Genomic DNA, 27876 nt, shown 5'->3' on the forward strand with positions numbered 1-27876 from the left:
CCAGCAAGGCTAAGGCTGCAGCTCCACAGCACTGGATTATAATTATTATTATCATTACCATTTTGTTATTATACTTTAAGTTCTAGGGTACATGTGCACAACGTGCAGGTTTGTTACATATGTATACTTGTGCCATGTTGGTGTGCTGCACCCATCAACTCATCAGCACCCATCAACTCGTCATTTACATCAGGTATAACTCCCAATGCAATCCCTCCCCGCTCCCCCCTCCCCCCTCCCCATGATAGGCCCCAGTGTGTGATGTTCCCCTTCCTGAGTCCAAGTGATCTCATTGTTCAGTTCCCACCTATAAGTGAGAACATGCGGTGTTTGGTTGTCTGTTCTTGTGATAGTTTGCTGAGAATGATAGTTTCCAGCTGCATCCATGTCCCTACAAAGGACACAAACTCATCCTTTTTTATGGCTGCATAGTATTCCATGGTGTATATGTGCCACATTTTCTTAATCCAGTCTGTCACTGATGGACATTTGGGTTGATTCCAAGTCTTTGCTATTGTGAATAGTGCCGCAATAAACATACGTGTGCATGTGTCTTTATAGCAGCATGATTTATAATCCTTTGGGTATATACCCAGTAATGGGATGGCTGGGTCATATGGTACATCTAGTTCTAGATCCTTGAGGAATCGCCATACTGTTTTCCACAATGGTTGAACTAGTTTACAATCCCACCAACAGTGTAAAAGTGTTCCTGTTTCTCCACATCCTCTCCAGCACCTGTTGTTTCCTGACTTTTTAATGATTGCACGGCACTGGATTATTTTCCATCTAAAGCAAGGCCATTCTCGCCGCAGCGGCCTTAAAACAAACATGAAGGCTTGTCCCTGCATCCCTCCAGTCGTTCCCTCTCCCGGGTGTTTCCACGGGGGCTGCCGGTGTGTCCAGCGTGCCAGCGGCCTCCTCCTCTGGTCAGACACGCAGTTCCCTCTCTCCTTCTGGGCCCTCTGTTTCCAGGAAACTTTATTCTTCTGCCGGTTACATTCAGTCTTCCTACTCCCAATTTTAAGTCCACCTTTCCTGCCCCAAGTCTCCTGGTGGGAGTTCTATGGCCACGAGGTCACACTGTGCGCTCTCCTGCGTGGCTCCTCCCGTGTCGCTCCTCCCTGAGTCCAGGTGTCTGTCCTCAGAGATGGTGGCCAAGGATATTTCACAGACCTTCCCATTCTGCAGGCCTGACCTCCTCTCTCCTACATCATTTTATGTTTAGATAGCCAGGTATGTAAAATCATTCCCTGTACAACGTATGTGCAAACGCAGTGTAAAACTCATTTTATTTTAGTACAAAAATTATGTGTGAATATAGATAGATAGAAAGAGATATAAAAACATGCACCAAAATTGTAAAAAAGCAGTTACCTTTGGGTTATGAGAATTTTTTCCTTCTTAGGTATGATTTTCTAATTTTTAAAATAAATTTTTAAATAAATATGCTAATTGATAATCAATAACCATAATAACATATATTATCAAAAAGGTAAAAAACAAAATACTGCATGGGGTGCTATTTTGGGTGGATATTAAAAAGCTAAAACCTTTATGAAGGGTGACGGTTCAGGAGTCACTAGCAAGAAAATTAGTACAAATTCTCACTTTTCAGACTAATTTCAGAGATCAGTTTAATTAATGAAAAGACTAGATAAAACACTAAAGGTAAAGAACATGAACTAGAATCGGATTTCATGGCCACCTAGCACAGTGGCCTTTGATTGCGCACGAGGCCAAGAGCATTTGCCTGACTTGGGAGATGGATCATGGAGTCCCCAGGCAGCGCTGGGCAGTGGTCCAGGTGTCCCAGCTCCACACCTGGGGCCCGTGCAGTTACACCTGGGTGCTCTGGGCAGCCTGACCACCAGTCTCAGCCCAGACGGCACCCACAGCCGTCGCAGAACAGCAGGAAGTTGCAACCCCCAGGACAGTCCTGTCACTGGGTGGGGTGTTTGCTGAGAAGCGCGCTCAGGCTGTATCTGTGCAAACAGGAGAGCTCCAGGCATGCAGTGTCTATCAAATCTGGAATTTTCTGGAACCACATGGACCACATGTATTTTAAAAGAAAGCCCCACCTTTGAAATTATTGAAAGCATACGGTACTTAAAGTTAAGTGCTTCTGTAGTAGAAAGAAATGTGACAAATATTTTCACAATAAAAGCAGTTGAAAGTGTTTTATAAGTTTCTAACCTATAGTTAAACAAATTGTTAAGGTAGTAATGGTCTGATTTCTAGTAATGTATTATCACTCTTTAAGAAATGAATGCCAAGAACAAAATAAGGTTCTGTTTTGAACTACCAATACAAATAAAAATAGTTCTATGTAGAAAGGAAATTCTAAAGAGGGCAGTTTTTCTTAACCATGACTGTTCCACAATTGGACACCCTTGATTCCGTGGTGTCGACGGTGACCGCCTTGGAGGGGCCCAGGTTGAAGTGGAGCCTCAGAAGCAAAACCACCTGCTGATGTCATCCTCCAGCACCCATATTCAACGCATTCTTCCCCACTCTTCTAGTGGGGAGCCGGCAGAGAATAGAGACCTGAAATGTCTGTCTTCATTAGCAGTGAAGACCCGCCCTCCAATCATAAGACTGGGAAGTTACCTAGGAGCGCAGTCAGTTTAGCTGAGGCCTCGGACCACCAATGGGAATGCTAGCTCTGCTTAAAGTGTGCTGTTCTCCCTAGAGCTGATTACACACACCTCAGCCATCCGCACATTCGTGCATTGAACAAATCCTTACCAAATGCCAAATATATGCCAAGCATTGTTGACGTGCAAGTAAAGAAAGTAAACTTTGTCCCTCCACCAATGGAGGCCGACAACCCATAAACGAGTGAGGCAGTGACGTGCAGCCTCCATGGGCTGCGGGGTGTCAGGTGTCGTCAGCCGGAAGCCGCCTGGTCTCCCCTCTCCCACAGACGGCTGCCAGCGACAAACGGAAACACTGAAAATGTGGAGATTCACTCATAAGGACGTGTTGGAGAGTCATTTTAAGGCCATTCTTTCAGTTCTATAGAAACTACACATCTGATCAAAACACAAATGTTGGCAGTACCAGGAGAACTGTCAATGGGCATATGTTTCCTCACCAAGGACAGGCTCAGATCCAAAGCCAGAGCAGTCTGGCCCTCAGGGTCTTGAAATTGGCTCTTGCATGAGCTAGAGGGGCCCCTGCTGATGACGGTGTCCCCTCCCATGATAAGAATCACGACTCGTTATAACAAGTCTCACTCTTTAAGCACAGAGGGCTAGTGTTGCTTTTACCTTCAGCAAAGGAATGGACACCATTTGGCCTACAGGCTATGAACCGAGACACCCAGCTGTAGGCCGTGAAATGATTGAGTGTAACCACCACTGATTCATGTGTTGCTAGTACTGGGCGTGATCATTATATACAGAAATATCACAGTAAATGTTTTATATAAATAAATTAACATGTGAATCCCAAATCACATGTCCCGTTACACCAGATCAAAATTCAGTGTGTTAACATGTATTCCAAAATGGGATATTTGGCCATGAAAATATGTTTCTTTGAAAAATAATTGCAATCTTTGGCTTTCAACACTGACCCATTATGTAAGTGGAGAAAAATGAGGGTATTTAAGTTGCATCAACACTGAAGTAACTGATGTGGTCCACGTAATCGCACCTGGGAAATACAGTGGATTTGGTCATGTAATGCTATGCTAACAATCCATGTCCCAGAGCCACATTCTAGGGCTAGCACTTCATTTGAAAAGCTAGATAAACAGGTAAAATGTTCTCTTATCAACCTAAAATATATTACCCTAGTATCATTTCTGCTTCCACTCTGAGACACAGCAAATACCTTCTCCACATTAATAAATACCAAGTGCAAATGTGGTCTTCGTTCAATGTTCAACAGAGACAAGAACACATTAAAGCCACCCCATGGGTAGTAATTAAAAGAATGAGAATCTGGGTTCATCAGAGGTGACAGTGAGTTAATTACCCAGTGCTCTGTGGCATAACTCAAGTTGAATATCAGGGAGGGGCAATTCCTGGATCTGGGCTCTTAATACCCGTCGGTATTGGTGAAGGATGTTAACGTGTGATCTGCTGGGCAGGGAGGGAGCTGGAAGTTGAGAACCACAGCGAGACCCACAGCAGAATGTTATCACTCTTTGGTAGATGAGATGGGAGGTGAGGCTCTGAAAAACCAAATTACAGACCACAGGGTCACGACTAGAAACAGCAAGCATTGTTTGTCTTTCTGTAAAAGGGTTTTTCAATCAAAATTGTGGTGTAATTTGGCACTGGATCTCTGATAAATGAAAATTGTCTGAAATGAAAGCTTCTTAGACATTTTTACCCAGCGTTTCACCAGCAGCCTCCTCCTGGGGCCGGTCATCATCTCCGTGCCTGTGAAGCAGATGGCATGCCCTCTCTTCCAACTTGCTGGCCATTTTCCATTTGCAAGTGACAGGCAGGACTTAGGCAACTTTTATGCATAGTGGATATTTGACAATGGACTTGTAAAGGCCCACGTGACGCTCTTGCTCCCGGGATGCAGAGTGAACCCTGAGTTTACATGGACATTTGTCATTGTTCTCAGAGGATACTCAGGACACCCAACGCTTGCCTCAAGGTCCAGGTCCACAGTCAGGGCAAGCTCAGATGAGTGGCCCAGTCACCCCACTGCTCCTGGCAGCATTACCCTCCCCTGCCGGTTAAGGCAGAGCCCGGGCGTGGCTGTGTCTGCACTGTGGGGGGTGAGGTGCCAGACTTTGTGTCTCCTGCAAATGGACAGGCTGTGAGACCTGGTGCCGTGGCCTCGGGACACCAGTGGTATCTCCCAAGGCTGGCAAGCTGGCCCTGAGTCCACTCCTGCTCGGCTGCAGGAATCAAGGAAGGGTCCTCTGAGATAGAGGAGTCGGCCCAGAACTGGAAATGCTTCCTTGAGAGCCGCAGCATCAGGAAGGGAACCGAGTGACCACTCGAGGACAGCCATCGAGGAGAAGAACTTCAGGGAAGAAAGACAGACAGGAAACAGCACGAAATTGGAGGTGAAAAGACAACAAATCTGCCCCAGGCCCATTGTCCGGCTTCGCCACAGTGACATGGTCAGGGCCTCTGTTAGTTCAGCCACCAGCTCTGCCTGGGGAAAGGCTTAGCGGTCGGCTCCCAAACAAACAGCACGTTATCAGTTACTTGTAGTTAATGGTGAACTTTTTACCTAAACAAGCAGTAAAAGGCAGGTAACTGCTGTGTGTGTGGGTCCTGGCCACGGCCTTGCCCGCGCTCCTCCGTGTAAAAGGCAGGTAACTGCTGTGTGTGTGGGTCCTGGCCACGGCCTTGCCCGCGCTCCTCCGTGTAAAAGGCAGGTAACTGCTGTGCGTGTGGGTCCTGGCCACGGCCTTGCCCGCGCTCCTCCGTGTCTGAGTGTGGCAGGCGGCAGCCCTGAATGATGTTTGCAGCGTCTCGGACATGCCGCTTCGAGGAGGTCACAAGGGACCAGGGGAGGGGCTCTGACCTGTACAGAGCAACGGCTGCTGGTTCCTCTTCAACAGTCACATTTATTTTTCACCAGTTTTGCATTTTCTAAGTACAGATTTATTTTTTAATGGATTTCAGCAAATGACCCAGGATTGTTATACGGATTTTTAAAAACTGTTACTTTTAAAATTTTTGTTTTGTTATAATTCCAGTTTAATGTTTTCAACTTTGGCTGTAGAAACAGATGAAAGTGAAAAAGTTTCAAACGGCAAGACTGTAATGCATTACATTTGAATTCAAATCAGTGTTTCATTAATCGAACCTTTGATGACTGCAGGGATGATACTTTTTAACCGTGTGGTCAGAATGGCAGAAATTTGCATTTCCTCCCTGGTTCCACGTCCTTGTCTCCTCTCTCTCAGGGCGCAGCTGTGCTGTGGGGCAGCCACGGAGATTCCTGATACACGAGGAGCAGCGAGGGCCGCTGGGGAGCTCTGTTCAGATAACTCCGGGGGAGCCTGCTCTGGGCTTGTGGACGTTTGCAGTGCCCTTGTGATGTGGGTTACGTCTAAGCCCTGAGCTGTAAGAAAAATCAGATCGCTCTGAAGTAAAGCTCAACAATTGCAGTGTGTTCTGCATTATTCACAAAGCCCTGGTTCTGTCACAGACGCTGTTTTATACTAGAGATGTGGGATGCGTGGGTGGTGATCAGCCCTGTCGTTAGGAAGCCGTCCATTCGGTAAAGACTGCATCGTGTAGAGGCTGATGCAGTCTTATCAGCTGGAGTAGAAAATGCAGTTGTTTGAAACTCTCATTCTGTCTTCCAAGAAGATACTGTCTTCATATGTAGCACACTGGGAAAAAAGGCATAAACCTTTTATTAACTCAGTTTAACAATGAAATAGATTGTTACTGGTTTTACAATATAATGAAGAATTCGTAATCGGTGCAATTAGCCTGTTGTGCTGCTGCGAGAAGATTCATGGTGACAAGACGAGTTTTTAATTAGATGCAACATGGAGCAGGCCCAGCCCTCCCTCCCCACTTTGCCTTCCCGCAGCTCTGCACGTGGCAGTGGCCGGCCAAGCACAGGTGTGATCCCAGGACGCAGCCGCGTGGTCCCCTGAGAAGCACAGAACCCAGAGCCAGGCCTCAGAATCCAACCCCTCATTCCTGCGCTTTCACATCCAAAGAATGTTTTTTCTTCCCCTGGATAATCATGAATTTTGTCCAAGGCAAAATTAGATTTAAAAATTTATAGCCACCCATAAACCAAACTTCATACTTTGAAAATAGCAAACATCAACAAAAGTGTGATGATATTCCGGTGGAAGCAAAGCGAACCTGCCGCTCAGAAATGTTTCTTGTGTTTCCGTTCTCATCTCAGGATCTCACCTTCTCTGGGCCTCCACCTCACCTGGCACCACCCGCCCCTGACACAAATGTGTAGACGATGATGACTGCGTGAACTGTCCCTCCACAAGACTCACCTTGAGTCAGAGGGACCCACCCAAGGGTGGACACCCCACTTCATGTAAGATGTTCCCAGGGCCACACGTTGCTCGGACACCAGCCCCGAACCTGGTCTTCCCAGAAACCAACAACACAAACGCTGTGAAAATGCAAATGCTGTGGGAACATGAAAAGCATCGAGCCTGCTTCCTCGGTTAGATTAACCTCCGCCAAGGGAAAGACCGAGAGCTGGTAACTTTTGAAGAGACTCGAACGGTGACACGGGTGTGGGGTGAGCATCCTGTGGGGCCGTTCTGGAAGCAGAGACGCTAGAGAGATGCAGAGTGAAATGCTGAAAACAGACCCAAGGGGAACGTGGCTCTGGGCAGGTGGCAGAGCCCACTGGCCATGCCTTCCCCTGTGCAGGGCATGTACCGTGACCTCTGCTGCATCTGTGAGGATCACCAGTGCTTGATGACATTCCCACAGCCTCAGAGTAGGACAGAGGTGACCTGGACTCATGCACTCAGGAGCCCTGGGCCTGCACTGTTCCCATGGAGGTGGGCAGGGCCCGGTGGGAGGCCCGGGCTGTGGGCTCCAGCACCTCACTCCTGCCATGAATTAAGTATGGCGTGTCCACCTTCCCGGGGGCGCGTCTTCGTATGTAGGACGTGGGGACACTTCCTTGTCACAGCGGAGCACGGGTCTGAAACATGCGTGCAAAGCTGCCCCACACTCTCTGCCATGTCACTGAGATTCTCATGCTGCCCCCTCACCTCTAGGGCCAGGGTCCAGGGAGAAGAGGGCGCAGGGGCTCCAGCCTGATGCGGGGAACGTAGCTTCTGACGGTGGAAGAGGCAGGGCACACATGGAACGGGAGGCTCCACCCAAGCCCATCTTTACCTCATGCAGAGCAAATCCTGGAGCCGTGTCTGGGTTCAAATCCCGCCTCTGCTGCAAGTGGGCGGCCTTGGCCAAGTTGCCAGGGCTGTCTCGGGTTCCTCCTCCATTTAAAAAGGATCCAATACTTCCTCGGGCCTTCAGGTTACCTAAGCTCCACACTTGTAAAGAGAACGTAAATGGAGCTCAGGACAGCTGGGCACTTGGAGGTTCCTGGGGTGGCTGGAAAGGGCATGGAAACTCAGCACCCGCCCACGAGCCTCGCCCTGGCATCTTTTCCTTTGTATCCTTTGTAGACCGTTTATAACAAAGCAGTGCACATAAACAACAAAAGAGAACCCACCGGGCATTTTGCACAGAGGCCGGTGCATAGAGAATGCCAGGGAAATGCTGTTATCAGTCACTTTAAAGTAGCTGGTATTGTGTGCCTAACTCTGAAAAGTAAAACAAACAGGTACCTCTCTTTGTTAAAAAGACGTGAGTTCAAAGATAGCCCAGAAGACTCAGAAAGGTTGAGCAGAGCCCCCCACAATGGGACGTCAGGGAAGTGGGCGCATCCTGTTTCTCCTCAGGCTGCACAATCCTCAACAGGTGTAGAAAAAACTCCTTGGGCTGGGATTTTAAAAACCAATTTTGCGGGTGATGATTTGTTGCAACTGCAACACCATCCTTTTTACCTTCACAACACTCAGAAACCTTCTGAGTATTTCCTAGAAGAATTCCACGGAACCATCAGCCATCAGAAAGGCTAACGGGAAGCACCCGCCCTCTCCCAGTGACAGGAATGATTTATCACGGCGGTTTCTCATCCTATTACAGAAGCTGAGCTCTATTAAGTTTGGCGTTTAAGTGTGAACTCTGTTTTTGAAGGGCTATACAATGAAAGAGAAACCGTTTACTGCAAATTAAAATATAATGTACAAAGTTCTCTAATTACCTTTAATTTCACCTCAATCCATTTCTGTATTATGTGTGCATTTTGAGAAAAGTTTGCTGCTTTTTTAATAATAGATGTAAAAGACTGTCTCTTGAAAATAAGTCACTTAAAACCATGCATGTACTAACGGCTTTCAAATACACCTCATGGAACAAACACTGGAAAAGTTGGGGTGGGATTTTTCCTGCACAGACCTTGGCCCCACCTGGGTTGGTAAGATACGGACAGACACACGACCCACAGTGCAGGCTGGGCACGGGCCAAGCGAGTGCTATGTGCCAAGCGGCTCAGACTTCAGTCTGCAGAGGAGCTGCCGGTGCCCTTGCTAACAGGCAGGTTCCGGTCTGTGGATCTGAGGAGGGGCCCAAGATGATGCCCACTGGCCAATGTGGAAACGCTGTGAGTGACGAGACGCAGGGAACCCTGGAAGTGAAGGGAGGCGTGGTCTGGAGCAGAACCGCACAGGTGTGGAGGTGACAGTCGGCGGCCTGGAGGCGCGAAGGCCAGGGCCTCACCTTGCTCACCACGCTGCTCGGTGACTTGGGAAGTGGCCCCCTCTCCAGGGAAGGCCGTCTGTGGGTCTGTCTGTGATTCTCCAAGTCAATATCCAAGTGATTGGCAGAGTTCCCTCCTCAAATCCCCCAGCCAATTTAGAGACCAGCATGAGGGCCGAGGAGGTGGGTGGGGAGGGGCAGTTTGTGGGGGTGGAAAGTGCCACTGAAGACTCACCCGTGTGCACACAGCTGTGGGGGGAGCTCCCAGTGACCATGTCATAGCACAGCAAACTGGGTTTGATGGTCGTTTCGGTGTCCGCTGTGCTGGGCTGCAGCCCCAGCTACTTAACCAAACACTCAGCTAGGTGTTGCTGTGACGGTATTTTGCAGAAGTGACTGCTTCTGAGAAGCTGACCCTTGATAATTTCCCTGCTTCTCCTAATTTCTTTATGAGTGAAAATGCTCGTTTACAGTACAGCACAGTTTTGATGTTACTTCCAGGACACAGAGTTCACGCCACAGTGAACAGGGGCTGTGTGTGGAAACTGGCCTGGAAGTCGGGCTGTCGGGAGGGTGGAGGGAGAGAGCCGAGCTGGGGCTGCAGGGCTGCAAAACCTGAGTGACACAGAGCACGGCACTCCCCACGTGCTTCCCTCTGAAAAGCCAGACCTGTCCTTGTGGCTGTCTGCATCCTTACAGGAACACGGTTCCCAGGGATGCTGCCTGTAAGTGGCTACGGAGCTTCAACACACAGTTCCGAAGCTAATGTCGTATTTTTCAAAACAAGGCACTGCACAGACACAGACTCGTGCTGCCTCCTCTCTGGCCCTCGCCGGGATGTTGGTCAGGGTGGTGAGGGCAGCAGGATGAAATCAAAAGGGCAACTGGACACCTTTGTCATGAAATGTCTGTGAAGGCTTCTGTTCCGAGCCAGACTTGGACCTGGGCAGAGCCTGACTCTTGGGGCCTGGAGAAGCCACGAAGATGCTAAAATATGATGGGAACCTCCAGACAGGGTCGCCTTCTTTTCCGTCATTCAGGACCTCCCGTGACTGTCACAATGCTCTGCAGTGGGCCAGGTTCTCGTAAGAGAGGAAAGCATGGAGATGCCAGCCCATAGGCAGGCCTGGAAAATGGGACAAGGGCTCCAAGGGCTGAAAGGTGAGATGGGGCGGGAGCGTCTCGTCACCAATGTCTGCCGTCTGAGACTGCCGGTGGTCTCCACAAGCCCCGAAGCCCACCCAGCAGCTTCCCTGTCCTGCTGGGCACAGCCCCCACAGCCCATTTCTCAAGGGTGGTCTTCACGCTCCTATCTCGTGTCTTTCGGGAACAGACAGCGCCCTGTCCTCAATCCCCGAGCACCCCCCACCCTCCGCTCCACCTGCTTCCCCGAGGCCTGGGCTCTGCGTGCTCCGTCTACCTGCTGCCGACTCACCTGAGCAGGTGGCACTTGCTGTAAACAGCACTGGGTATGGAGATTCGTTGGGTTAACAAAGCTGTAGACCCACTCTCAGAAAAGCAGATCACAGGCAGGAGACACTGAAGAGTCTGCACTAAAACTGTGGCAGTCCGTTAGGCTAGGGTGCCCGGGTGCTCCAGGGAAACAGAGCCCACGAGAGGGATATGTATGTGTTTAGAGAGAGTGAACGTGTGTATGTACATACAGAGAATATGTAAACATATGGAGAGAGAGAGAGAGAGAGAGAGATTTACTTTGAGGAATTGGCTTGTGCAATCGTGGGGTGCGCCTGGCAAGTCTGAGAGCGAGAGAGCAAGCTGGAAATGCAGCAGGATGCCGCTGCCGTCTTGAAGCAGAATTTATTCTACAGTAAACCTTGGTTTTCGCTCTTAAGGCCTCAGCTGATTGGATGAGACCCACACACATTATCAAGGGTCAGCCCCCTCAGAGGCAGTCGCTTCTGCAAAATACCCGCACAGCAATGCCTAGCAGAGTATTTGATTAAGTAACTGGCACTGCAGCCCAGCCCAGCAGATGCAGAAATGACCATCACGCTTAGTTTGCTGCATGATGGGATGGTCATTCTAAGACCAAAAAGAACATTTTATTGGAAAAGGAGCTTGGCAAGACTTTGCAGCCAGCATTCTTGAACTGCGCAACCCGAACAGGGTGCGAGTGTGGCTCATGCTGTACTTCACGCTGGCTGGCCTTTTGTTCCCAGGAGTCTGTGAGGATTTCGAAAGTACAGTTTGTTCTGCTACAGAGAGTATCTCCAAGACCCAAATTAGCTCATGTGCAGTTAGTAAGTAGGGAACGATACTAACGGCACACAAAAGCACCTCGGTCAGCTTTATAGTGGGGGGCCTGGAGTGGTGGCCGCACGCATCCAAATCTTCTGGCTCAGAGGAGCCGGCCCTGCATGGCAGCCCCCAGTTGTCCTGGCCTGGCCCAGCAGTGCCCCATGCAGGGTCCTAGCACCCAGCTCTGTGCCTCCAGGGCTCCTGCCCTGTCCACTGCACCAGCAGCCACTTCTCCCACGAGGCGGCTCAGCTCAACTGTCTCCCTGGTGTCCAGGTCACAAAGGTCTTAGAGCCTTGAGTTCTGAGAGCTGTGCAGAAACCCTGTTTCCCCTCACTGTTAGAGCAAGATGATGTAGAAAGTGGTACTTTTTATAAATGCATATGTCACACTAAGAGTTCTGCTGTGAAATATCTAAACATACCGTTCGACGTTCCTCTCTTCCTCAGACCTCCCCTTCTCCATATTTCTGGGTATTTTGATGCATTATATAGAACGCTAAAAACAAAGATTCTAATTATATGTAAAGAGTCTTGAAGAAAAAGGAGTCGGAAAACTCATATCTACATTGCAAATTATTGATAAAAACAGAATGTGTGTGTCTCTTTTCAACATTATGTACATTTTCCATTGCAGAGGCATATCCATTTGTTGGCTCGAAAGAGCTAATACCAGCTAACCCACGTGCCAGGCAACACCAGCAACTGGCAGAAGTCAGCAGCAATCTGATCTCAAGTTACCGCTCCCTGAAGGCCCAGCATGTGCAGGGGATACTAATCCAAGTAAAGATAATAAAGATCCTGCGTGTTGTGTTTTGTCAGAGGCCACCCGGAGCGCACCGCACTGAGCCTCCTGCGTCCTCACTGCCTCTACTCTGTTGCAGACCGCCTTGGAGCCAGAGGGGCTGCAATGTCTTATTCCACTGACATGGAACTTTGTCCATTTACCTAATAAACATTTGCCAGTGCCCCCCACGTGCCGGGTCTCATGTTTGATGCTGGAAATGTAACATGGAAAAGCCCAATCTTGTAGCCAAACGCAATCAACAGGCCATGAAAATGCCCCGTTTGCGGATGAAGAGAGAAACCTGCAACATATACAACAGGCAGAAGGAAATTTCTCAACGACTCGAGCCCCGACATTCGACAGGGGGAAATGCATTCAATCCAGTGGGGAGAACCCAAGGTGAAGACAGTTCCCAGAAGCAGAAGCGTCACAGCCCCGCACCGAGGTGTGAGCCCAGCTGTGGCCAGGCGTCCTCCCACCTGGTGTGTGCCTCGTGCAAGGGAACCTGCAGAGCCCAGCTGTGGCCGGGCGTCCTCCCACCTGGTGTGTGCCTCGTGCAAGGGAACCTGCAGAGCCCAGCTGTGGCCGGGCGTCCTCTCACCTGGTGTGTGCCTCGTGCAAGGGAACCTGCAGAGCCCAGCTGTGAGGTGTGTGCCTCGTGCAAGGGAACCTGCAGAGCCCAGCTGTGAGGTGTGTGCCTCGTGCAAGGGAACCTGCAGAGCCCAGCTGTGGCCGGGCGTCCTCTCACCTGGTGTGTGCCTCGTGCAAGGGAACCTGCAGAGCCCAGCTGTGAGGTGTGTGCCTCGTGCAAGGGAACCTGCAGAGCCCAGCTGTGGCCGGGCGTCCTCTCACCTGGTGTGTGCCTCGTGCAAGGGAACCTGCAGAGCCCAGCTGTGGCCGGGCGTCCTCCCACCTGGTGTGTGCCTCGTGCAAGGGAACCTGCAGAGCCCAGCTGTGGCCGGGCTTCCTCTCACCTGGTGTGTGCCTCGTGCAAGGGAACCTGCAGAGCCCAGCTGTGGCCGGGCGTCCTCTCACCTGGTGTGTGCCTCGTGCAAGGGAACCTGCAAAGCCCAGCTGTGAGGTGTGTGCCTCGTGCAAGGGAACCTGCAGAGCCCAGCTGTGAGGTGTGTGCCTCGTGCAAGGGAACCTGCAGAGCCCAGCTGTGGCCGGGCGTCCTCTCACCTGGTGTGTGCCTCGTGCAAGGGAACCTGCAGAGCCCAGCTGTGAGGTGTGTGCCTCGTGCAAGGGAACCTGCAGAGCCCAGCTGTGGCTGGGCGTCCTCTCACCTGGTGTGTGCCTCGTGCAAGGGAACCTGCAGAGCCCAGCTGTGGCCGGGCGTCCTCCCACCTGGTGTGTGCCTCGTGCAAGGGAACCTGCAGAGCCCAGCTGTGGCCGGGCGTCCTCTCACCTGGTGTGTGCCTCGTGCAAGGGAACCTGCAGAGCCCAGCTGTGAGGTGTGTGCCTCGTGCAAGGGAACCTGCAGAGACACTGCCCCAAGACCCGCCAAATGAGGACCTGGAGATGCATGTGGGAGGCAGCTTTCAAAAGGGAAACGGACTGCACACCCACCAGCAGGGAACAGCTGGGTCAGCTTACGCAGAACTGAGGGAATGGCACGCGCTGCGCCCCAGAAAACGAGTGGAAGATGAAAGAGTTCCATGGAAAATGTCGATGATGCATTTGAAGCAAAAAGGCAGCTAGTTACAGACCTGTATTCATAGCATGATCTCATTTTTAATCAGAAATACATTTGGAGAGAGAATAGAGATTAAACATAGCAGACAGAAAGTGGGAAGGGCTTACTCCAACTACTGACAGTACTTGACTCTGGAAAGTTAAATGGAGAATGACAGGAAGTTTAAATGGGATATATGTACGCACATTTCAGGGTTTCCAACCTTGGCACTTCCAGCAGTTTAGGCTGGATGTTTCTTTGTGGCGGGCACCGTCGTGGTGTTAAATTGGGTTAAATTGGCTAAAGCTGCCTCCGTACTTTGAGGCCTCAGCCTAACTCAGCATGTCAACAAACTGCAAGCTGACACAGGCGTGTATTCCGGTGACAGGTGGCTGCGTCTCAGCGAGCCAGAGCTGTAACCAATCAGGCTATCTCTGCAGTCACTTCTGCTTTCTGCTATAAATATTCCCTGCCCACCGTGCGCCTGTTTTTGTCCTCAGTGATTCTTGGCTCATGAATCGTTTTTGCTCACTTAAACTCTGTTAAATTTAATTTGTCTAACCTTGTTTTAAACTGCGTGCACGGTAGGGTGTTGAGTGGCATCTTGGCCCCACCCATTCAATGCCAGTCACATTCCTCCACCAGTTGGGGCAAACAAAAATATCTCCGTTTGCCAAATGTTCCCTGGGGGCAAGATTGCCTCTGGTTGAGAACCTGAGAAACAGAGATGGGATTTGTGATAATTTAGAAACAAAACGTAATGCAAGGTGGTCAATTCTAATGGTGAGAAACAAAAAACTGCTTGGGAGCACAAAGGTGGATGTCGAATCCACCAACGTCCTTCACTTCCTTGTGCCTTAGTTTCCTCATCCACAGAAGCAGGGTAAAGCACAGTAGTTCACAAGAATTGTGAGGAAAGTGCCTGGAACATAGTAGGCTCTTAAGGATTGTTAGATCCTTTTTTCCTCCTTAGTCTTGAATCTGGCTCCATCTGTGCTAATTAGGAGCTCCCTTCACCTTGCTTACCCCACTACTTATGCTACACACACAGTGGAAGCTCAGTGAGACATCCACACACACAGTGGGAGCTCATATCCACGCACACAGTGGGAGCTTACATCCACGCACACAGTGTGAGCTCACATCCACACACACAGTGGGAGCTCTATCCATGCACACAGTGGGAGCTCACATCCATGCACACAGTGGGAGCTCATATCCATGCACACAGTGGGAGCTCACATCCATGCACACAGTGGGAGCTCACATCCATGCACACAGTGGGAGCTCACATTCATGCACACAGTGGGAGCTCTATCCATGCACACAGTGGAGGCTCATGTCCATGCACACAGTGGGAGCTCTATCTGTGCACACAGTGGGAGCTCTATCCATGCACACAGGGGGAGTTCTATCCATGCACACAGTGGAAGCTCATACCCATGCACACAGTGGGAGCTCATACCCATGCACCCAGTGGGAGCTCATATCCATGCACACGGTGGGAACTGATATCCATGCACATAAAGCTAATGATATCCATGCACAGAGTAAGAGCTCATATCCATGCACAGAGTGAGAGCTCATTATGTGCTTATACCTACATAATCAAGCCATATTCATGCACACAGTGGAAGCTCATATCCATGCACATAATGGGAGCTCACATCCACACACACAGTGGGAACTCATGTCCATGCACACAGTGGCAACTGATATCCATGCACACAGAGCTGATGATATCCATGCACATAATGGGAGCTTATATCCATGCACAGAGTGAGAGCTCATTATGTGAGAGCTTATACCTACATAATCAAGCTCATATCCATGTACAGAGTGGAAGCTCATATCCATGCATATAATGGGAGCTCATACCTCTGCACACAGTGGCAGCTCAGTGAGACATCCACACACACAGTGGGAGCTCATATCCATGCACACAGTGTGAGCTCATATCCATGCACACAGTGGGAGCTCTATCCACACACACATTGGCAGCTCATATCCACACACACAGTGGGAGCTCACATCCATGCACACAGTGGGAGCTCTATCCATGCACACAGTGGCAGCTCATATCCATGCACACACTGGGAGCTCTATCCATGCACACAGGGGGAGCTCTATTCACACACACAGTGGGAGCTCATATCTATGAACACAATGGGAGCTCACATCCATGCACACAGTAGAAGCTCATATCTATGCACACAGTGGGAGCTCTATCCACAGACACAGTGGGAGCTCTATCCATGCACACAGTGGGAGCTCTATCCATGCACACAGTGGAAGCTCATATCTATGCACACAGTGGGAGCTCTATCCATGCACACAGTGGGAGCTCTATCCATGCACACAGTGGGAGCTCTATCCATGCACACAGTGGAAGCTCATATCTATGCACACAGTGGGAGCTCTATCCACGCACATAGTGGGAGCTCTATTCACACACACAGTGGGAGCTCTATCCATGCACACAGTGGGAGCTCTATCCATGCACGCGGTGGGAGCTCTATCCATACACACAGTGGAAGCTCATATCTATGCACACAGTGGGAGCTCTATCCATGCACACAGTGGGAGCTCTATCCACACACACAGTGGGAGCTCTATCCATGCACACGGTGGGAGCTCTATCCATGCACACGGTGGGAGCTCAGTGGTACATGCCAGATGGTCAGTGGAGCGGAGTCTTGACTGGGAAAACTCAACCACTTTAGAAAAAAACACAGTGGGAGATGTCTATGTGACTTCAGAGCAACACAGTAGTCTTGTGTCTATAAAAGGAACATAGTGAACATTTAGAAGAAATTATGGTTATCTTATTTACTGAAAAAGGGTCTTACAAAAATAGATGGAATGTTTAAAATTAGCACTAAATAAGAAGAATTTGCTAATTACCAATATGAAATATTAAATGGTCTGAAGGAACAAGAGGAAGGAAATGGCAGAGCAGAAATCACATTAATGTCCCAAGGAGACCCATTAATAGAATTGTACTTTGCTATTGGAAACGGATCACTAATTAAGAACAGACTGTCGGTGGTGCAAGTAGCTTTGTGCACAGAGACTTAAGGCAGAAGTCATGAAATTGGACGTGCATGAACCAGCTGCAAGACCCAGGCTGTGAGGCAACTTTTCCATGTCTTGGTTTTCTCCCTGAAAAAAAAAAAAAGATAATGTTGCCTAAATCTCAGGTACAGGGGAAAAAAATGTCAATTTATCTATAAAGTTAAATGGTATTAACAATGAATCAAAAGGTAACAAAGGATATGGAATCAATAAAACAAAATTTAAAACTGTGTTGATGAAGGTAGGCTCATTTAATGCACACTAGTTGCTCTATAAAGTAGTATACAAGTTTTGAAAAGCAGTTCTGTAGTGCTAGCTATCATTTTACAGAAAATGTCTGTACACTTTGACCCAGTTTCCAATAAGTCATAAGAAAATAATGTGTAACTCTAGGTTTTTCTTTCATAGAAAAGTCTTGCACCTTCTATGAACACTCTGCTTTATTACCCACCAGGGGGCTGGTGGTGGGTGCAGCCCACCCAGGATGCAAGCAGTAGGGGCGAGTCTCTGTCAATAAAAACAATAATAAAACTAACTAAAAGCTGGGATTCTCTGCTTTATGTACTAGATTTTTAAATAATGCCAAGAAAAAAGTATTGCTCCCTAAAAAGGCCTTTTGTTAGCATAAGTTCAAAATAACTGTTGAGGTTACTATTGAGTTTTAAAATATATTTAATATTCAAATTCACATATTGTAACACGCATTTTTTTTTGAGAAAAAGTCTCACTCTATCCCAGATACATGGGGAGGTGGGAGAGCAGGAAAGACGTGGGAGGGTCATCTGAGTCCAGAAGTCAAAACTGCAGTGAGCCATGATTGTGCCACTGCACTCCAGCCTGGGCGACAGTGTGAGACCCTGTCTCAGAAAAAAAAAGAAAAAGGAAGGAAGGAAGGAAAAAAGGAAGGAAGGAAGGAAGTAGGAGAGAGATAAAGAAAGAAAGAAAAGAAAGAAAAGAAAAAAGAAAGAAAGGAAAGAAGAAAGAAAGAAAAGAAAGAAGAAAGGAAGGAAGGAAAGAAAGAAAAAGAAAGAAAGAAAGAAAGAGAAAGAAAGAAAGATTAAAAATGGTCGAAGGTATGAACTGTTAGGTGTAACATTTTTGTTTGGAAAGTGCAAATTTAAGTCATGCAATATGTTTTAATAAAGTTTACTGAATTTCAGTGTCTTCAACATTGAAATGTATCACTTTCCAAGTATTGGTTGTTGCTTTAAAAATAATTTCAAGAAAATCATCATCATCACTGAGCTGTTCATAAGTGTTAACTGAAAATGGTCTTTGACGTAGAGCAGGGTGCAGAAAGGCGAGTGGCCACGGGTGCCAAGCACAGCAGGAACCCCATATGAGCCCAACAGAGAGGGGCCCAGCTTGTGCAGCAGACCAGCCAACTCTGCTGCTGGAACTGTGGAGGAACAAAGGGGAGTTAAGAGGTCGTTAGAAAAGAGACAGACTGTAAATGGTAAAGCCACAATGTGCTTTTGCTTTTAATGAAATCTTGAGCATGAAATAGGAAAGATGAGAGAAGTGAACCTAGTCCAAGAATGATTGTTTGTGCCTTTAGAAAGGAAGCAAGGATGCAGCGAAGGAGGAAGGGAATATGTGGTTGTGGACCCACAAACAAAACCACCACCAACACACTTGCAAAATCGTGAATGACTCTTGGTATGAATATTATTGCAAGGTAATTTTCAGAAAACAAAATCAGATTTTAAGCATTCCTGTAAGAAGGCCAAGTAAAGAATAATTGCCAATTTACCTGTGGAGCAAGAAAATGTGGTAAATTCAAAATAGTAAATTAAGAATACCATTCTTCTAAAAATGTACACTTTTCACTTGCAACTGATACATGATAATACTACAGTAAAAAATAACAACTATTATTAAGCAATTAACAATCGCTAAATGCTTCTGTAGTCCCTCCTTTGGGAGGCCAGGAGTTCAAGACCTCATCTCTACCAAAAACAAAAAAGAAAGAATTAAACTATATACAAAAGTACAGATGAAATAATGTGATGTCTGGAGTGGGTACCATTGTGTTCCCCAAAAACATATATTGAAGACCTTCCCTATGTTACCTATGAATGTGACTATTTAGAAATTGGGACTTTGCAGACGTAATAAAGTTGAGATGAGGTCCTCTGGGTCAGGGTGGGCCTTAATTCCAGTGTGACTCTCCAGTCGTATCTAATAAAAAGAGGGAATTTGGGCTCAGGTGCAGAGGATGCAGGAAGCCCCATTGTGTGGAGGCTGAGATGGGGACTGGAGGGCACGTCTACAAGTCAGGGAGCTCCAAGGACGGCCGGCAGCCACTGGGAGTTGGGCAGGGCCTGGAACAGGTTCTCACCCAAAGCCTGGGAAGGAACCAACCCTGCCAACACCTTGATCTCAGACTTCAGGCCATCAGCACTGAAGGGAAATACATTTCTGTTGTTTTAGCCACCTCGTCTGCGGGGATTCCTCACGCAGACCTAGGAGACTGATAGATGCCTGACATGTCTTCTCCAGTAAATGAAGGGAGAATTACGGATGAAGCTGGAGGAACTGTGGATCCACAGCCGTGACAACAGGGTGATGGGTTCCAGGGAACAGTTTGTGCAACTTACCATTTCATGTTTTCTAATATAAGCAAATAAGCATGTATATTTCTTCTTTTCATGGACAAATGTTTCCAATACTTTACATGCTTTTCTTCATCTTGCTTTTTCCCTTAGCATACGCTAGAGATATTTCTCACTCATTTTGTAAATTTTGCATATGTTTATGTTGTGTGAAAATGCTGTATCTCTTCCTTTTCAATCTCACACCTGGGACACAACCTGGGACAGCCAGGCTGTTTTCTAGCTTGTTTACTTGCAATTCTATTGCAAATTGAGCCCCATACATCGTCTACTATTTGTGCTCAGGAGGCTAAATCCCCGGAGGTAGGATTACTTTTTCTAGAGAAAAGTGATATAATATTTGGCCAGATATTGCAAAACTTCCCACTCACACCAGTTTAGCATTTTGCATTCCCACCAGCTTGTAAAAGAACGCCCTGTCTTATAGTCAACAGAAGAGGCTACTTTTTTAAAGAGATGATTGTATTTTAATTTAGTTTTAATTTGTGTTTTTCTTGCAATGAATGAAGTTCAGTATTTTTTTTAAAAAAACATTTCTTTATGAACACTGTTCATATACTTAATGTATTTTTATATGCTTATTGATCTTTCTGTTCTGTGGTTTTAGAAGTTCTTAATGTAGATGGACTGCCAACCCTTTGTGTGTGATATAACTTGTCAATATTTTCCATTTATCATTAGCTTATGCTTTTTACCATGCAGATATTTTTCATATAATTAAACCTACCACATTTCCTCTATTGCCTCTGGATTTTGAGTCATGCGGAATAAAATAATAGATCTATGTTTCTGTAGAGAGGTTCATCTCCTGCATTTCAATATGATCCATTTGGAGATTATCTTAGGATACACTGTGAGGAATGGGTCCAGTTTTGTCTTTTCACTAAACACCGTTCCTTATGCTCACATGGGAAGGGGCTAGAATTCTCCACGTTCTGAAGAGCTTCTGTGCACAGCCTGGTGACTCCAAGCATGGCACGAGAACCCTCCTGGAGGCTGGCTGGAGATGCAGAATCTCAGAGCCCACCCAGACCTGTTGAGCCAGAATCTAAATTTTAACAAAATACTCAGGAGGTTCCTACATTTGAGAGGATTCAAGTTCGAGAAGGACTAATATTCAAAAGATAAGTTTTTCTTTTGGCTTTTTACCCAAAATAACACGCAGATTAAAAAATAAATAGTGCCTTCCATTAACCTCGCCATACTAAGACGGCACATTGACACTTTTTCAATTAGGGACCCCATGTATTGTACGATGATTGAGTCTTAATGTTTGTATGAAAATCATGGAAGGTGACAAAGGTGCCCCTCAGCACCGTTCTTTTTCACTAATGTATACTACTATACTGTGTAAATGTACTTAAAATATTTATATATCCTCTTTTTATATTCTGAGATGTCCCAATATTTTTCACCAATGTAAATCATTACAAATTGTACTCCTAAAAGCAGTTCTTTTTATCTGTATTTTTCATTTCAAAAGTGTGCTAGAATTTTTCTCAGGTGTATATTTAGGAATAGAAACGTAGGGTAGGAGAAGGTATGCAAGCTCAGGTGATCATGCACGTTGAGTTGTGATCATGCAAAGGGCCACCCCAGAGTAGTGTGGGAGCGTGGCCCCCGGCCAGCGTCATGCATGGGTGACCTTCATCAGATCAGGGCTTGTGAACTGACATCTATCTAGTCAAATGTATTGACTTTGGTTATCCAATTACTTCACGTTATGCTTATAAAAGTTGTTTGATATTTTTAGATTTCAAAATGGTTACTTTTTATTTAATGCTTCTATCCTCTTGAATTAGTAAAAAATAATTCACCTTTGTGGAACAGAAGACCCAACTTGGAGCATCTTAAATATGTGGAGACTTTTTTTCCCCAAATAATAGGGAGTCAAGAGACACACAGTTGGTGGCACTGCTTCATCTCTGCTGTGAGGAGACAGATCTTACAGTCACTTTTATGAGCTGGGCTACGTTCTCACGGAGCATTGAGACCCACAGAGCCGTGGGAGTCAGCGGCCGCCTGAGCCCTCCTCGCCCATTGTGGTTCCTGGAGCTGTCCTTGTAGGATGTGTGCGAGGATGTCCTGTCCCACTCTGTTCTTCTAGGTGGTCAGAGAATTTAAGAGAAAAACAGGAACCTGTTTCTCACGAGTTGAAGCCTGTGTGATCCACTAACGATTACATTTCATCCCTATTTTATTTTCTGAAATTTCTGTTAAACTCAGATAGTAGCTTATCTGACAATTTCAGTTTCCCAGGGGCTGAGTACTGTGTTTTTCCTCTGTGCCCTCATGGTTTTAATAGCACCTTCGGAGGGACGGGTCACGACTGGGAGTGGCGCCCGCTTAGGGCCCTTTTGCGGGGCCCCTCCTGCTCCTGCCTGCAGCGTCACCTCCCCCTGGCGAGGGCACAGTCCTGTGTGTATCTCGTCACCCCGCAGGCTGCAGGATCCTGAGCTTAGGATGCGAGTGAGTCTTATTTCTTCTCCTGCATGGTCCAGACGAGGGCCTGCGCTCTGGATCTTTGTATTTAAGCGTGTGGCCAGGGAAAGGAACACACCAGGCTGTGACAACCAGACTTCCTCTCTCCAGTGAAGAAAACAAGCAAAAAATACAGCGATTAAAACTAAAATGTACGGCTTGATTGAGTCTTTTATCATGGAATTCATTGCTCCTATAGGTCATCCAGTGCACAATAAGGGAACTCACTACACATAAAAATGAAACAAAATGTTCCCTTGTCCGCTAGTTTGATTTGGTTATTACAGCAGCTCTACTTCAAATTTTAAAAAATAGAAATTGGGGGAAAGCGATGCTTCCGTGTGCCCTTCAAGCTCACGCTCGGGGTGGCTGCGGCTTCCTGTTTACCAGCCCTTGCCTGGACCATCCATTTGCCGTCTCTGCCACCGGCCCACAGCCCATTCATAAAAGAGATTTCTGTTTACCGCCTGCTATTTAGAGTTCTTCCATCAAAGTTCGATTTGCAGTGTTTTACTCCATTATGTTGTCCTTCTCCTTTCCACCAGCTGTTTTCCCTGACTCAGTGGCATTCAGATGAGCATGGCTCACCTATGCCCACGTCTCCCTGTCCACCGTCACTGGCGGCCGCTGACCTCGCTCTGCTGTGCCCCTGGCAGGCCCTCCTCAAACAGTGGGGTGGAAGCCTTGCAAACCGGGGCAGGGCTGGAGCCACTGGCCAAAGGGCAGCGGGGAGCCAGCTGCATGGGTCAGATCCATGCAGTGCTGCTTCCTGCCCAAGAGCACCTGTGTGGCTCAGTTATTTTCCTGTCTTTACCAGCACCTGGCACAACGCTTTCTACACCTTTTGCTGAATAGAATTAAAATCCAAATGTAATCTTAGATGATGGTTACGAGACATGTCTTGCCTAGAGGATGAGTGAATATGGCCCAGTGTATTAGTCTGTTCTCACATTGCTTTAAAAAAAAAATGCTGGTGACTGGGTAATTTAAAGAACAGAGGTTTAATTGACTCATAGGTCCACAGGCTGTACAAGAAGCATGGAGGCTTCTGCTTCTGGGGAGGCCTCAGGGAACTTCCGATCATGGCGGAAGGCGAAGAGGGAGCCAACTTGCCTTTCACGGCTGGAGCGGGAGGAAGACCAAGAAGGGAGGTGCCACACACTTTTCAAAACCAGATCTCGTGGGAACTCACTCACTTTACAGCACCAAGGCAGGTGGTGCTAAAGCATTCATGAGAACTCCACCCCCATGACCCCACCACCTCCCACCAGGCCTCAACACTACGGACCAGAATTCAAAGTGAGATTTGGGTGGGGACAAATCTCACATTTGCCTGCGGGGCTCTGTGCGTGCCTGCGGGGCCCCTGTGTGCCTGCAGGGCCCCTGCGCGTGCCTGCGGGGCTCTCTGCGTGCCTGCGGAGCCCCTGTGCGTGCCTGCGGGGCCCTGTGCGTGCCTGCCGAGCCCCTGCGTGCCTGCGGGACCCTGTGCGTGCCTGCGGAGCCCCTGCGTGCCTGCGAAGCCTCTGCGTGCCTGCGGGGGCCCTGTGCGTGCCTGCGAAGCCTCTGCGTGCCTGCGGGGGCCCTGTGGGTGCCTGCGAAGCCTCTGCGTGCCTGCGGGGCCCTGTGCGTGCCTGCGGAGCCTCTGCGTGCCTGCGGAGCCTCTGCGTGCCTGCGGAGCCTCTGCGTGCCTGCGGAGCCTCTGCGTGCCTGCGGGGCCCTGTGCGTGCCTGCGGGGGCCCTGTGCGTGCCTGCAGCGCCTTGTGCGTGCCTGCGGAGCCTCTGCGTGCCTGCGGAGCCTCTGCGTGCCTGCGGAGCCTCTGCGTGCCTGCGGAGCCTCTGCGTGCCTGCGGGGCCCTGTGCGTGCCTGCGGAGCCCTGTCAGGGAGCTACAGGGTCACCCATCAAGACTCTCATGCATGAGATGGGGCCACCGTCCTGCCAGGGAACTACAGGGACACCCACTGGCACTCTCATGCATAAGATGGGTTATCTCATTTCACTCACGCACTAAAGTAGAAAAGAAAGACTTGCAAGGTTTAATATCACTTGGACAGATGTGGTAGCGGCTCCAACCCTGTTTGCGGGGCTAGAGCCCGTGAGAGCACCCCGAAGGATGCCCCTAGGGTGCCTGTGATGGCAGTAAGCAGGGCCCCAGAAGAGGCTTCCCAGGCACACCCCGTCTTGTTTCTCCTGGTGACGTGGTGCTATGCCGGCACGGCGCCCTGCTGCTGAGTGGGATCCCTGCCCTGAGAGAGCAGCTGAGAAGGAGACTCGGGCTCGGCTCTGAGGGAAAGCAAAGGCGAGGAGCAGAGGCAAGGCCTGGGCACCGGAGTGAAGAGACCAACTGAATGCTAGGCCACAGCCGCGCCAGGCGTAGCCCTGGGCCCACCTCGGCCATACCCACCTCTCGCCTTGGAAATGGAGGCAGCTTTCCTCTATTTCAGAGCGCTGGGGACATCGTACATCATTCCAACATTTGTCACTTTTTTCAGTAGCACCCCATGATCAGACACTGCCTCGTTGTCCTTCAGGCTGGCTACTTCCCAAGCCTTAGAGACTGAGAGAATGGCGTCCGAAAAACTAGAAAAACACATTTCATTTGCATGTTCCTTGATGATGTAATATTTTACAATAAGTCATGGTGAGAAACTTTACATTCAAGTCTGTTCAACTTTGTTGTTGTGTGTTCTTGTATAACAATCAGGGGAAAAGTGAATTTTCAACATTGCCTTTATGGCCTCAGGCTTCCATAATTTGGCTTAAAAAAATCTGTTATTTTAATGATTGAGTCTTCTACTCCATCGTAGCTGTGGGTGATGGTGAACTCACTCCGAGAACACCACATTCTGAGGCTTCCAACCCTGCCTTCAAAACATCACACAGGTGTGTTAAGCTGTACTTTTCACCATGGAACAGGTTTCTCCCCAGTGCTGTGTGAAGCTTCTTTTGTAAGCATGTATAAGCTCCACCCATTCACGAGGGAGGAGCCCTCATGACCTAATCACCCCCTGAAGGCCCGGCTCTTAACGCTACTGCATTGGAGATTAAGCTTCAACAAAATCGTGGGGACACTCAGGCCTGGCAAGGAGCGAGTGGACGGGAAATTTGGGGAAAACACAGCTTTATGCCACCTGCTGTCTGACTCATATGAGCTAAGACACGACTTAAAAGGAGAAAAGGTCTTTGTTGGAAGCCAGGGAAGGAGAGCAAAAGAAAGATAAAACACGTGGAAAGCACGATACTTGTTTTTTGGAGAGACATCATGAGCAGTTAAAATAAATAAACTTTCCTCCTAAGACAGGCTTCAATCCACGCCATCCTCCCCATGAACTAACCACATTCCACGGCCAACTCACCTAACTCTTTAGGCCCATTTTTTTTCATCTGTAAAATTTCATTATTGTGATAAGCATGACTAAAGCTTACACATCTGAAAGGCACGTCTCAGTTGAGAAACAGCCCGTCAGTGGAAACATTTCCTCCTTTATTCGCTGTGCTGACCCCTTTCCCAGCCTCCACACTTTTACATGTTCATTGCAGACTCTCCTGCTTCTTGCTGTTCCTGACGCTATAAGCCTGGATTGGACCCGGACAGGATTTCGTGGTTGTCCTTTGCCATGACGGGGTTCCAGGAGGAAGCTGCCCCCTCCACTCTGACCACCTTGGCCATAGAGGTGATTGTTGAGGTGGGGGAGGCATTTGAGCAATAATGAGGGTTTCTCAAGTGGAAGGAAAATTAAAATGTCTCCTGCTGAGTCCTAGATTTGCCCCAGAACAGCAGCAGAAGCAGCCCCAGCAGTCTCCCCGACCCCTGACTGGACTCTGTACCCTGAGGGCCAACGCTCCCAATTCAGTCAGTCTCCAACCCCTGCAACATGAGCTCATGGAACCTGCTAGGTTCATGGAATAAGCTCATGGAACTTATTTTAGAATGTTATTTCTGTATGTACTTTCTCACGGCCATGAGTCCCCGTGGGCGTGAGTCAGGCCGTACACCTCGCCGGATGGGAAGCGCCTGTCGTGGGTGCTAGTGATCAGGAGGCGTCCAGTAAGTGATGAATGCACAGATGGACACGTGAAGAAATGGGTGCGTGAATAAATGAATTTATTAAGAAATTGTTTCATACATTCACTGCCTTTCAGGCTTGAAAATGGATCCTTCAATTTATATTAGTGACCCAAAACCATCTGTAAAACAGGGTAATTTTATTTCATTTTGGGAGACACACTGAACTTTGGTTTTTAAGAATGTTATGAGAAGTCCAAATAGTTTCAAAAACTGTTTTTATGTAGCTTTTGTTAAATACTTCTCTAATAATAATTCATGTGGGTGGTGTCTGATTAACAGGTAAATCACATGTGTCCAGATAGAAATCCAAATCCTAATATTCATGTAGATTACATTTTATTACGTGCCGGGTAAGAGTGGGAAGTAGAGAGAGGAAGTCAGGAAGAGGCAGGATGTGCACTTTGCCATGCAGCCCTCAGCAGAGGCTGCCACCAGGAACACACAGCCTTCAACAGAGGCTGCCCCCCGGGTTACGCAGTCCTTGGCAGAAGCTGCCACCAGGGACAGCTCCGTGTGCACCTCCAGAGACACAGACCTGACTTGGGCAGGACAGCAGATGTTCCACGATGAAAGCATTTCCTGCATTTTCAGGCCATTCGCATTTGCCATGGGGCTTTGATTTACCTTTCAGTTTATCGCTTCTCAACAACCCCTTCATTAAGTAATTCTTGTATTTTTGGCTCTCCAGGGTTAAAATTCGAATCCTCTTTTGACAAATAAGGATACTCAAGTGTTTAGATTTAAGGAGCTCACCAAGGCATACACACAGCTGGTGAGGACAGACGGGGTCCTGGTGCTGAGTCTAGTGTACTCCACGGCCATGATGCAACCTGTGGGTTTGTGTGTTAAGCAACCCTTGGTTTAGGGACCCACTGCAGCTGGATCGGTGAAATCCTTTTACTTCAAAGTAACAGCTATTGGATACCCCTGCTACTCATTCTCAATGGTGTCACTTGTTATGGGAGACAGGCATAAAAACACAGCACCATCATGTGGCTCGCGGAATGATGAGAGGGTCTTCGCCTTTTACAGACGCATTAGCACCAAGAGGCCGGCTTGTCCAGCTGGAAATGGCTTTGTGAGGTGAAGACACCCAGCTATAAGCTTCGTGGGGCATCTGTGCCACTGCACACAGCTGGTGAGGAGCCACACATGAGCTATTTTGCCCAAAGCATCGATGGCATGGCTCCCGTTGCAATCCAGCAACAAGATGCATGGTGAAGAGTGGCCACTGTCCCCATGGAGATGAGCCGTGTGACCCACAGACCAGCCAAGGAACCAGCTTCCTCACCGTAAGCAATGCACACTGTTTTCCGCTGTCTCCCCCGGTGGGAGGAGACCCTAAACCACAACATCAGGATGTGTAAATCACTAACCATGTGCTCTTCAGGAGCGGAGATTCTCACCACGGCATGGCACTCCTCTTCCTGGACACGGGGTGAGGCTGCGTTCCCCATCCCCTCGCTGTGAGGTGCAGCTGTGTGACCAAGTCCTGGCCAGGAGACTGTGAGGGAGAGCGATGGCCACCGCCTCTAGACCTCCTCTGAAATCCCACCAGTTCCCCTCAGCTGCCTCGTTTATATCCATGTGCAGACGTCCACGAAGCTACTGGAGCCCAAGGGAGGATCCCAGATTCCTGGGCGGTGGTGTGGAGCACAGCCCTCATCT

General features: G+C 48.4%; 1 long non-coding RNA gene across 5 annotated transcripts in view; it reads right to left on the reverse strand.

Moving 5' to 3' along the window:
• Positions 1 to 16711: 16711 nt before the first annotated feature.
• LOC126933467 (uncharacterized) overlaps positions 16712 to 27876 on the reverse strand; it is an 85367-nt gene continuing 74202 nt past the window's right edge. For 4 of the 5 annotated variants that reach the window (XR_007718598.1, XR_007718597.1, XR_007718601.1 and 1 more), the window contains one exon: positions 16712 to 17131. This is a non-coding gene — a long non-coding RNA (uncharacterized LOC126933467). Of the gene's footprint in view, positions 17132 to 26234; positions 27875 to 27876 lie in introns of those variants that run through there. The other variant, XR_007718600.1, reaches the window with a different exon arrangement.

This window comes from Macaca thibetana, chromosome 13 (assembly GCF_024542745.1).
Source record: "Macaca thibetana thibetana isolate TM-01 chromosome 13, ASM2454274v1, whole genome shotgun sequence".
NCBI classification, from domain to species: Eukaryota; Metazoa; Chordata; class Mammalia; order Primates; family Cercopithecidae; genus Macaca; species Macaca thibetana.